The sequence below is a fragment of the Pinus tabuliformis genome, chromosome 5_2 (genome assembly GCF_031772625.1).
Source record: "Pinus tabuliformis cultivar Carrire ecotype Pingquan chromosome 5_2, CPIR1, whole genome shotgun sequence".
Taxonomy (NCBI): Eukaryota; Viridiplantae; Streptophyta; class Pinopsida; order Pinales; family Pinaceae; genus Pinus; species Pinus tabuliformis.
In genome coordinates, this window is record NC_142306.1 from 681,218,118 (window position 1) to 681,231,596 (window position 13,479).

Here is a 13,479-nt window from a genome sequence, read left to right on the forward strand (position 1 = left end):
CTATGGAATTTACTCTCTTAAATAGATAATATTATTTATTTATTTTTATCAAATGAAAAAAATTGATTGGATAAAAGCTTTTATCATCCAAAAACTATCATATCTCTTTTCTAAGTGATCATTTTATTAGTCAAAATTATGCAAATATCACAATAAACAAAAATAATCTCAAACGCGACATTTCATTTGAGATGTTTTGTCTGATATAAACCAGAGAGGAGAAATATTCACTTGGCATGTTAGAAAAACCATTAAATTGTTTCCAGACTCAAGGAGCACTATGGAATTGCAATGCGTCCTTCTTCCCAAACTTCGTCATCAGTGAAGTAACTATAAAATATGTAGCCTTTGGCATCAGATAAACCGATTCTAGATAGAGAATCAGTTGTCCTATTTGATTCTCTAAAGATGTGTTGTATGTCAAAACTCAGGAAAGCATGAATCCTCGAAGATCTGGTGGATCAAAAGCCGTTGTACCCAAAATGTCATCTATGATAATTTTCAAGTCTCCATAGACATGAATATTATGCACATATTTTTCCCTGGCAAACTAGAGAAGTCCCCAAAGTGCCACAGTTTCCACCTTGGAATTTGTACCCATCCCACCATGCAAGTGTAACTTATACTATGAGTTTTCATTGATTCGAAGCCATACTCTGCAACCACAATGCCCCTGCTGAGTTGCTCCGTCAAACAAACCTATAGGAAAAAAAATTAAGGAGGCATGTACTGAGAAGATAGATCCTTGGATGTCAACAGGTGAGGTTCCAAAATCTCTAGCCATGAAATTTTGGAACATATCCCGGTAACATTAATCTATAGCCCTCGAAATATGTAATGATTTCGAGCATTCCAAGTTTCCCAAAATATAAACAACAGTATGTATCAATGTAAACCACCTATGTTCAAGCCCCACCGTAAACATTGTTCAATATATATATAATGCTTGAAAGCGATCTTACAGTATGAGAGGATCTGAGACCATATTTGAAGTGTGGTATTGCAATAGAGGAATAGATGTCGAACAGATTCATTTTCAACACCACATAGGGGGCACCATCCTAGACCCTGAAATCCTCACTTGCAAAGATTGTCCCAAGTTAATATTTTATTTTTCCACAACAACCAAATAAATAGAATAATCTTCAAAGGGCCCTTCCATCTCCAAATAGAAAGAAACCATGGTGTTGCACATGATTCATGTGTGGAGTTCATGATGTGCTTGTAATTGTCATCCACCACCACAGTACCTTTTTTTAGGATTCCAGCCCATGTAAGTGAGTCTCCTCTTGCATTCCCGCATAGTATATCCTTTTAAGTTCTTTGATGTAGTTGTTCCACTTCAACGCAATATGCCCAGATAATGTGATCTCTTCGACCTCTTTCCATGTCAGATGTATTTTTTTCCACCAGGTAATCACTTGATCCAGGAAGAAAATACCTCTTTGTTGTAACGCCACAATAGTGTCTTCAGAAATCCAAGTGGGATTTGAAATCCCACAATTTTGTCTCATCCAATGATAATCATATTGCCCCTCCCAAATGACCATTTTATCTGCTACATGAACTAGTGTTTTTTCTTCTGGAAACTTAACCAGATGTATGATCCCTTCCTTTTCCCAATCTCTCCCATTCTAATCCAGTCAATGAGAGGCCTTCTCTTATGGTATGTAGTAATAATCTCCTTCCAAATGCCTTCACCAAACAGTGCCCACCAAAGGGACTTCAATAATAGCGACCAACCAAAAACATGGGTGTTCAATATACCCCAACCACCAAGTTTTGTTGCTCTGCATATAGAATCCCATTTGACTAAGTGAAATTTCCAATCCATTTCAACCCCTAACCATAAGAAGTGGGATAATATTGAGCGAATCTTGGAAATAATGTGAGCAAGGAGAGAAAATAAATGCATCCAATATATAACCAATTGTTGTAGGACAGATTGAATCAGTGTGAATCTTCCGCCAAGTGAGATCCAGTAGCGTGTCCAACATTTCAGCTTGTTTTGGAATTTTAAGAATAACCAAGAGCAGGGGCGATAAGGAGCATCCCTACCTAGGACTGGTACCTGCTTGGAAAAAAATTGGTGGGATAACCATTAATAAGAACAATGATCCATATCTTTTTCACATGCCATAATCCACTCCACATTCTGTATCTCTTGTTGAGAAATCTAGGGCATTAGCATTAGGTGATTTCTCTTCTATTAGTCGCTGCTTGTGAATGCTTTTTACTTCTTTAGAATAGGATCTTCTTCTTGTTAGATTATTAGTGTTCTTCTTCATCAAATAGTAACCAATGCATGAACATAAATAGACAGAGACACAACATGTAGACTATGACCCATGACCAAACCCTCTCACTCTTTGAGAGGAAAACTTGCACAAATTCTTCTTATAGAGATTCCAATTGACAAATACCAAGACCAAGACCCTTAACATATTATCCACTCCATGATCAAGACACAAGTCCTCTTCCACCTTATCGATTGCTCTCTCAGTTTCCTCTACTTCAAATCTTGCATCATATGAGATGATTGTCATCATGTAGTTACATCAAACTGAGGTCACTGTAATACTCCTCTTCCTTCAGAAGTAGAACTGAATCCTTATGTCTGAGATAGTGCCAAAACCATCTTCAATACAATATCACTAAGGGCTAGTCACATACTATTTATCTTCTTCCTTAGAGGCACTGAATGCTCCTTTGTTGTGAGATATATTGAATCGTTGTGGTATACTACCGAACTGTAGGTCCTTCATGATACAGAACTATGACTGTACCAAAGACACCAAATTGTGGTCTATACAGATACCATTCTCTCCCTCGCTATCACTATGATCTGAACTTAAGAGGGATCTGAATTCCCTTGACATTGGTTAGCTATAGAGAGAACCTCTTTGTCCCTTCTTCATTCGAGTTCCTTTCCTTTGATTGCATATGAACTTATTGTTGCCTCTGAAAATCTCAGACATCTGAACTTTTGAATTGTCTCTTTTGCGATGACCCTAGCCATGTATATATAGTAGTTCAACTATATAATAAGCCGACATGTGCAACGAATGGGTGTGTCTTCAAACTGTGAGCCGACATGAGTTTGTTTACTCCTCTTTGAAGCTGAAATGAAGAGGAGGACTTGTGCTTATCATTGGAGGGCTATTTGACAATGCTATTGACTCATATACATTTGACACATGCCCAAGAAGGGCTCTTCATACATGACATTGACTCTTTGATTTTAAACCTACTGGGCCATGGGCTATCGGAAATGACCCCCATCTATTTGGGGCAATTCCTGGCTGGCTACGACCACAGGCTCTGATCTGACTGACAATTGAGAACATGGGGGCCTTCTCTCTGGCCTGTTGTGAACATGGGGTAAAATATAAAGCAAGCAACCGTTGGCGTTCTTCATCTCAAGGGATGTCACAATATCAATAAAGCAAGATACCTTTGGCAAACAGCAAGTTTGATTGATCAGCATAGCATGACAAATCCTAAAGGCTCTCAATGGGAGCCACTAACAAATAAAATCTCTTGCTCATGAAACCCATGAAGAAAGACTTTCAATAATAATTTTATCATTTACAAAAGTCACAATTACATGTCATTATGAAGACCAAATCTAGTTACACTTTTCAACACTCCCTCTTAACTAGGGAGGTATTCATAATGGTACTTGGTCACTCTCAATCTAAATAACTTCTCATAAGAAGAATCAAATTGGTAACCCATTTGTCTAGCATCATATCAACTAACATTATCACATAGCAAGGCCTTGACTAATAGCTCTATCCACATGATCAGAGCATAATGTTGGCAAGATCAATGATTCATAAACACCATAATCATTGTCTCTCATGGTACATACTCCACCCGGGTGTTCACATAGTATGACCTACTTTGGACTATTCTTATCTTGGATAGTTAATCCTCAAAGAATATCGGTCCACGACTACTCTTATCTTGGATGCCCAATCTCATCCTCAAAGAGTATCGGATGCCAGATGATTACCAAATCCTCCATATTGTCTTCCCAAGTGAAGACCAAAATGATGTGTTTATCTCTCCCTCTCAATTAGAGAGGACATATCAATTACAATAACGGATTGTACTCATTCCTATAGAAGGAATGTACCTAAGCTCCCTCTTGACTTAGGAATTCCCAAGTTTCTTCCAAGTAAGAAACTAGTTTTGAGGCTTCATCTTAATTAGGGACCTACAGTAGCTCCTCATCCAGCTACTTGAAGAGCTCTTTCCTTTGATGTAATGAATTTATTTAAGGAGTCTTCATCTTTTGTGGCTTCTTCATAGGGCACAAAGCATCCATCACTTTCATCCATGGGTAAGTCATGTCATTATTCCTTTTATCAGAAAGTGATCCATTAGTCTTCATCTGGCCTTGCTTCATGTCATGTTGCCTTCTTCATGCCATATTTTCTGGAAGGATCTTACATCCTTCTATATGGTCCTCTTGGAAGTCATCCACAGTTCTTCCCTTTGGCAGTCTTGCATAAGCCCATCCAGATATTTGTTCAAAAATAAGAAATGGACACTTAAATCAAAATTACCCTTGTGATGTTCTTTCATCATGACATCTTTCAATTTGCATCATCATCTTTCATACATGTTAACATATCTCCCAAATATATCCATTTTCAAGGGTCTCCATATTTTCCAGACTTCGATCAGAGTCTTCATATATTTCTGGGAGATTTCCTAGTCAAATCTTCTTGGTCTTCCAGATGTTGATTTCTTTTACCATGGTTGCATTATCTCACGATCTCTTCCTTCCTTTCTTCACACATTTCATTTCATTCCTAGGAGCTTCCAATCAAAGTTCCTCAATTGTAGTAAACCGCCTCATACTTCATATGAGGATGTATTATGTTGATTTCATCTAGGGTGACCCATGCCTTCCAGTAACCTTTCATAGGAGGAGATTCCTTTCCTTTGATCATGCTTCTCAAGATCTAGCAGTGATTCATGTTAGCTACAACCATACAACATGACTTTATAATATTGAATACAAGAATACATACCTCATTTACCTTTAGGTCATCTAGGCTTCTTTTAGCAACTTCCTTGATTGAAAAAAACCTCAACCCCTTTATCTACTTCATCCCTTATGTCATCATACCATCATGAATTCCACAAGTTTGATTTCTTGATGAAACACTTGCTTCCACTCTAGATTGGTGAACCTTCTAATGAAGATTCCATCAATGAGTCTTGAGGATATTTCATATCCTTATCCAACAGATGTTACTCTTTTATGTATGATGAGCCTTGTCCTGGATGACTTCTTCCTTTCCTTTAGTTTGCAATGAGGTTCTCAAGAGCTATATCTTTCATATTTGACTATCAGACATCCTTCATGTTTCCTAGGGTGATGTCATAAGCTCTTACTTCTAATGCTTTTCCCCATTCTTGAACTTCCTTCTTTCAAATTTTTCCACTTCTTTGGTGAAATTGACTTCTTCTCTAGCTTCATTGTTATTGCCCTTCTTAATCTTAGGACAATATTTCATGTAATTCTCACAACATTGAATCTTATCTATGTTCTTATCTCCTTTCAACAAAATGTCTGAATCCTTTCATTTGATCCTTCAACACTTTTTCCCTCAACATGTCATCTCCTATCTTGCATAGAAACCACAAGTTGTTGAATGGGATAGCCTTCTTATCCTCATAGGCATTTGTTAATTAGTTAGTTCATTTAAAACAATGATGATTATATCCGTATCATCTCTCTAAGATCTTTCAGTTGAGATCTTATGAATATATCCCTTCATCCTTAAATACCTTCAATTTTGTGTAGATCAGATCTAAGTGATATGACCTTTCTTTTTCGTATCTTCAAAGAATAGTTATACCAGTTTATCACGTATCTCTTTGATGTCTCCAATACTGCTATATGAGGGGACCTTTCATAAGAATCTGTTTCCATGTATTAAAGGAGACCTTTTCATTGATATGTTCAATGACTTCACTTTCTTCGAGGGCCATGTCAATCCTCCTTTTCCATGTAAGGAATTTCGATGACCCAACCAACTTATAGATCTCCTTGAAAAACTAAGTCATTTTACCAAATTTGATTATAAAATGAAAGATACTTACTTGACAAGTGAAGATGAAATCTTCAATCTTGATCACTTTGATAGTGGTTGAAGAAGATGTATTAGTGCTCCTTTTGGATGATCTTCTTCCAATTGAAAATCCATTCAAATAAAGGAGATTCTCCATTTATGATGTCAACGCCTTGAGATCTAACTTCCTTTGTTGACGGTGATTGATGAGGATGTTTTGATGCTTCCTTGGATGATGTTCTTCAAGGATAAGGAGGGGATCCTTGCTTCAATGATAGGGAACTTATCTTATAGATTTTTGAAGATGATGACAATGCCTTCTAGCCTTCTTTCCCTTCAAGATACTTCGTCTTCTTGGTGGTGACTTAGTGTAGATCAGAAATTTCTCTAGGGTCTCGAAGATGATGCGATCTTAGTCCTAGAAATGCTTCTCTTGGATGTCTATACTTGGGTTGCCTTACTTTGTAGATCTCTTCATCTTGATGAGGGTATTTGTGGTCTTTTGCTAAGGACTATAAGATCCAACACTCTTGCTGGTGTAGACTTTTAGTTGCCTTGATTTGTAGATCTATTCTCCTTGAGTAGAAATAAGGCTTTGGCCTTGATTATTTGATTATCCCGAGACTTCTTAAGTAGACTTCCTTCTTTGATCTAGGGTTTGATTCTATAATGTAGATCCTTCAACTTTCTTTTATATCCTTTCTCGAGAATCGATCCTTGAGTGTCCCTTGATAAGATGCCCTTCCTTGACTTTGACACCTTAGCTCTGATACCATGTTGAGAAATATAAGGCATTAGAATTAGGTGATTTATCTTCTATTAGTGACTGCTTGTGAATTCTTTCTACTTGTTTAGATTAGGATCTTGTTCTTGTTAGATTATTAGTGTTATTCTTCATCAAACAATAACCAATGCATGAACAAAAATATACAAGAGACACAGCATGTAGGCTATGAGCCAGGGCGAAAACCTCTCACTCTTTGAGAGGAAAACCCACACAATTTTTTCTTATAGAGATGCCAATTGATGAATACCAAGACCAAGACCCTTAACCTATTAGCCACTCCAAGATCAAGACACGAGTCCTCTTCCACCTTATCGATTACTCTCTCTTGGTTTCCTCTACTTCAGATCTTGCATCATATGAGATCAATGTCATCATGTAGTTACATCAAACTGAGGTCATTGTAATACTTCTCTTCCTTCAGAACTAGAACCGAATCCTTATGTCTGAGATAGTGTCGAGAACTTCTTCAATACAATATCGCTAAGGGCTAGTCACATACTAGTTATCTTCTTCTTGAGAGGCATCGAATGCTCCTTTGTTATAAGATATACTGAATCACTGTGGTATACTACCAAACTATAGGTCCTTCATGATATGGAACTGTGATTGTTTCAAAGACACCGAACTGTGGTCTATATAGAGACCATTCTCTCGCTCATTGTCACTGTGATATGAACTTAAGAGGGATCTGAATTCCCTTGACAGTGGTTAGCTATAGAGAGAACCATGTTGTCCCTTCTTCACCTGAGTTCCTTTCCTATGATAGCATATGAACTTACTGCTGCCTCCGAAAATCTCAGACATCCAAACTTTTGAATTGTCTCTTCTGCGATGACCCTAGCCATGTATATATAGTATTTCGACTATAATAAGCCAACATGTGCAACGAATGGGTGTGTCTTCAAACTCTGAGTCGACATGAGTTTGTTTACTCCTCTTTGAAGCCGACATGAAGAGGAGGATTTGTGCTTATTGTTGGAGGGGTATTTGACAATGCTATTTACTGATATACATTTGACACATGCCCAAGAAGGGATCTTCATATGTGACATTGACTCTTTGAATTTAAATGACAAATCCTAAAGGCTCTCAATGGGAGCCACTAACAAATAAAATCTATTTCTCATGAAAACCATGAAGCAAGCCTTTCAATAATAATTTTATCATTTGCAAAAATCACAATTACATGTCATTATGAAGACCAAACCTAGTTACAGTTTTCAACATCTATAGCCCAATATTCAGAAGTATTATCTGAAGGAAAGACCAGTCCACATAGCCGTATGCCCTTTGTAGATTGACCTTCATAATCCTTGCTTCCATTTTTTTTGTCTGTATGGAATGTATGCACTCCTCGGCTATAGTGATGGCATCATGGATAGACCTGTTGTGGAGAAAACCAAATTGTTCCCTGGTAATGTGAGCCGAGAGTGTCCCCTTGATCCGCTCTGTGATGACCTTCAAGATGAGCTTGTATATAATGTTTCATAATGAAATCAGATTGAAATCCGAGGAGGAAGGAATTGTAACTATGGGGATTAGAGTGATGAAATTAGACTCTATTGAGCCTAAAATGTGCCTCATGCTCTGAGACTCTTCTACCATCTCCAACAAATCCTGTCCCATGAGCTCGAAAAAATGCAAAAAAATCTCAATTGTCCAGCCATCAGGGCCAAGGCATTTTTCCCTGGAAAAATATTTCAGAACTATGAGGATTTCCTCTTTGGTGACCAGTTTGTATAGTGTCGCATTAGATTCATTATCAAACATCTGAGGATATTCCTCCGCACCCCAAAGAATATTTTCAATGTGCATCTCATCCCTAGCCTTGAACATGTTCTAAAAGTAATATATCGCTTCTTTCTGGATCTCTTTGTTGGAATAAACATAATTACCATCAGCCCCCTTGATGCTCCATATTGTGTTAATGTTCTTTTGGTGACATGCAAATCGGTGGAAGAATTTTGTGTTTCAGTCCCCCTCTCAGATCCATATGGCCCTACTCTTTAATCTCCATGTAGTTTCTTGAATCAAGAGAATGTGTTTTTTCCTTTCTTCTAATGCTTTCAACCTCTCCAAGATATGCAATGAGGGTGGAATTTTTGTCATATTCTCCCCAATTTCTTGGATTTCCTCTACCAACGCCTTCAATTCCTTGTACAAACTGGTCTTTTTTTGTCGCTCCCATATACGCACCTCACTCTTCAGATGCTTTAATTTCATAGAAATATCTTCCATGGTCGACAGACCTGATTGTGCATCATATGATTTCCATACCCTTGTAACCAGCTTAATGAAGTCTTCATCCTCAAGCTATGTCCTATTAAACTTGAAGGGTATACCCTTCCAGACCGACTATGCTCGTCATTGTAGAACAATCAGGCAGTGGTCTGAGATGAAAGGTTTCTCGACCCTAGTCCTCAAATTTCTAAATACTTCAAACAGATTCTGGTGGACCATAAATTTGCACAACCTCTTCTCGATGTACACACTTCCACATCTACCATTGTGCCAAGTTGGCTCAATTGGGACAATGCATATGTCCACCATATGGTTTTCATCGAAGAGGGAGGCTAATCGATCTTCCAATGGATCACTTCAGCACTTCATTCCCCAACACTCCTCCAGCTCTCTCAAGTATGTAATATGATTGGCAATTGTGATATAGAGATGTGAAAATTTGAGGTTTGAGGTTTAAATCCAATGCTATATTGTGTAGATTGTGAATGAAGTGCTCATGAATTTATCTAGAGATGATAGTAGTAGTGATTCCATGTGAACTTTGTGTGGGGCGCTAGCTAGATATTATAGTGGTAGTGATTCTAATCTAGTGTCACTTATGTATAAGCCCTAAAACAAGTTCTGAATTATTCTAAACTATAGAAAAAAAATGGGAGACAAATTCTCATTATAACATTAATTATAATTACAAATTTGTTTAATATTTAATAAAAAATTGATTTTTTTTTTTCTAAATAATAGAATATGCACACTTCAAATTAACATTTTTCAATATATGTTTATATGTTTATGTAGATATAATAATTATAAAAATATAAATTTGATAAATACTTTTTATGATGAGTTTTTTTAAGAGGAGAATTCATCATATCTTATCTTATGATAAAAAAAAAATAATAATAATAATAATAAATCTCATTTCTCATTTTTTCAAAAAACTAGTCACCATACACAAATAATCTGAATAAGTTGTATGTAATAATGCTAAAATAACTACAAGCTTTTTACCTATCATAACTAAAATAACTACAAATTATTTTATATATATATAAATTTAAATTTAAATTTAAATACAATCCATCGCTCAAAAATAACTAGTCATCTTTTTCGTTTCTTCAAAGTGAACTCATCTTTCAAAAATAACCTATCAATAATGCTAAAATAACTACAACATGCAACTATCTTTTTCGAATTCATCATTCAAAAATAACCTATCAATAATACTAAAATAACTACAACCTGCCACCTATTATGAAAGAAATAATATATATAATTATAATTATAATTATAATTTAATTCAATTCATTGGCTCAAAAATAACTACTAATATTTTCCGTTTCTTACCTTTAAATTATAACTATCCCAAATGCCCCTCATTATTGTAGTAAGTGGATATCATTCGGACATTCGATATATTTATATTTTTAAAAGTATCACCAACTGAATTAGAGTAAGTGAATAGAAAAATTAAGGAAGTAAATTCAAGGTCAATTAAAATAAATTAATTATTTTAATTATTAATTTATTTTAATTAATTAATAATTAAGTTGTTTTTAATAAGATTTTTTAAAAATTTTCTAGTGGATTTTTTGGTTTAATTTTTCTAAAATTTAACAAAAATTTATTGAAATCACAAGTTTGATAAATAATCTTGTACAATCAAAGTACACTTCTGGTCCCTCGGTCCAAATATGGCATGGCCATCTAGCAGTATAAATTTCTTGACATTCTTGGTTAAAATGAAAGAGTGTTACATTTTCAAAATTGCTCTTTCGTGAAGCCTCATAACAGTTGATAGAGAACTGTAAAAAGGAACAGTTAATAGAAACATGTTCATACATGTCGGGAGGCTCACAGTAAAGGAACCAAAAATGGAGTAAAATGGCCAATAGAGAACGGATAGAATATCAGTGAGAATATTGTAAATCGATTTCAAACACTAAAATGTTAAAGATCGAAATTAGTGATAAAACTTACTTTTATATTGCTTATATCTTCTTACACTACTAAAAACATATAAATGACGCCAAAATATATCAACAAAATCATAGCAAAAAATAACCTAACTGACAAACCCAAACCATGGTGACAGCCTCACTGTCCCAAAAAAAATATCGTGAGGTGCCCTGGGAAGTGCAAAAAAATAGTCTCTAGAGGAAAAAAGCCCCAAGAAAGAAATGTCGTGAGGTGCCCTCGGAAGTGCAAAAAGAGAAACAACCTGCAAAAAAACAGTCTCTAGAGGAAGAAAGCCCCAGAGCTGTAGCCTGATCCATTGACTAGAACTCGAACTGTATCTTCTCTGGTGCCACTGAAGACCCTCTTTTTGACAGCAAATCGGCAGAGGCATTCTGCTCACAAAAAATGTAACAGAAGTAAATAAAAGTGAAAGACGCCTTCAATGAATGGATTTGTTCAGGCCAATGCAAAAGAGGCAGAGAAGCATTTCCATTTGCGCAATCAATCACACTCTTCAAGTCCCCTGCCATCAGAATATCTTTCATAGCTGGCCGCTAATCACATCTCAAGACCCCAAAGAGCCAACACCTCTATTGTAATGCTCTAAGCTTATCTCTATGACCAATTTTCTGAATATTTGGCAATATCCATCTGATTGTCAAATATTCGGGAAATCAGCAATCCAGATAAAAATCTTCATTGGTTGTAATGTTAGTACCAACACCCATTAGTTGTAATGTTGGTGCCAAAACCCCCTAACCAGAAGAAGTGGAAGCCCAGTGAAAAGCAGATAATGATTATAGCACCCCATTTATATAGACCATTTGTAGAGGCACCATCAATGTAACCCACTAAGCATAAATAATCGAGCTTCTTATGAGTCCATCCGGGCATGGGTTAGTTTTACCTGGACCAATTTCAATAAAGTAAGCCACAAGTTTTATAGATTTTTTGTCTTATTTTACATAAATAGTTATGACAGTATGTTAGCTCAATTTTTTGGCATTGTCTTTTCAGTGAGGGGGCCTTTGGAAGATTGAGTCACCTCATCATCAATTGAGTAAGAAAATGATTGAATTGCAAAAAGCAAAAAAGAGGGAGGTTGGTAGTCCCATAGACTATTTTAATCTAGTGGACGATAAATATCATTCAATCATTCATTCATATCAATTGAATATATGTAATCAGAATTTTTGTTTTGAATATTTCTTTTTTGAATATTCGGAAAATGTATTATAATTCAGTGGTTGAACCAACAGTGAGGAAAACCATTACTCGTTACTATTAGCTAATGTAGATTGACTTATCATTGTTATTCAAGGAAAGTCAAGCCCCTTGTAATTACTGGCTGGTAATCCGTGAAGGGGTAAACTTTCACTCCTGCCGCCTCTGAGTTTTAAGCCATTAATCTCTATCCTACTCTTAACCAAACAAAAACAGTTTTAAAACATTATCCATTAAATAAAACTTTAAATAAATAAATAAATACCCACTTATATAAATTAATTAATAAAAACATAGATACCTAACGGTTAAATTTGACCACTAATAACCATACTCAAGAAGCTATGGTCCTATCAGTTCGTTCGTTAAAAGAGTACTAGTCTTTAGGCAGATACCAGCCAGTACGTAGTTTATTGGTTTGTTTGTAAATGGTAACTCAACCCTAATTCTAATTCCGAAGATACTATGATCAACTGAAACCCTTTTAAGTTCTAAAATGTGTTCATAAACTCACCGGCAGTGCAAACAGTTCTGTTTCGGTTCGTGCCCAGGCTGGAAATGCTTTTTTCTCTATGGTTGTTTTATTAACAAAATAATTGAAAACAATTAAAAAATGAGCAGCTGGAATAGCTCAGTTGGTTAGAGCGTGTGGCTGTTAACCACAAGGTCGGAGGTTCAAGCCCTCCTTCTAGCGGATTTTTTTATTCGGTTGAGCGAACTCTTCGTTGTGTTGTGTTGTGTTTTGAAATTTTTTTGTGTTTTGTCCTTATACAATTAAGAGACATTTATAAATTTATGAAAATATGTATAAATTATTTAACATTATACACAGTGTTACTTTTCATTAATGAATAGAGAATTTTAAAGGTATAAGAAATTTGTGGTGTTTTATATGGTTTTTGTTTTGATTTTTTTTTTTTTTTGTCTGTATAAAATTAAGAAGACATTTATAATTTTATGAAAATATGTATAAATTATTTAACATTATATAAAGTGTTGATAAATTATTTAACATTATATAAAATTTGTCATGGTGCGTTTCCCTCCATTAATGAATAGAGAATTCTAAAGATATAAAAAAATTCTCTTGTTTTGTATAGTTTTGTTTTGAACTCTTTTTGATGTTTTATCTGTATAAAATTAAGAAGACATTTATAAATTTATGAAAATATGTATAAA

The 13,479-nt window shown here is 35.4% G+C and overlaps 1 non-coding gene across 1 annotated transcript; it reads left to right on the forward strand.

Moving 5' to 3' along the window:
- The first annotated feature begins 12,920 nt into the window (after positions 1-12,920).
- TRNAN-GUU (transfer RNA asparagine (anticodon GUU)) lies at positions 12,921-12,994 on the forward strand. The gene has a single exon. It is a non-coding gene; the product is annotated as a tRNA-Asn (tRNA).
- Positions 12,995-13,479: the final 485 nt, after the last annotated feature.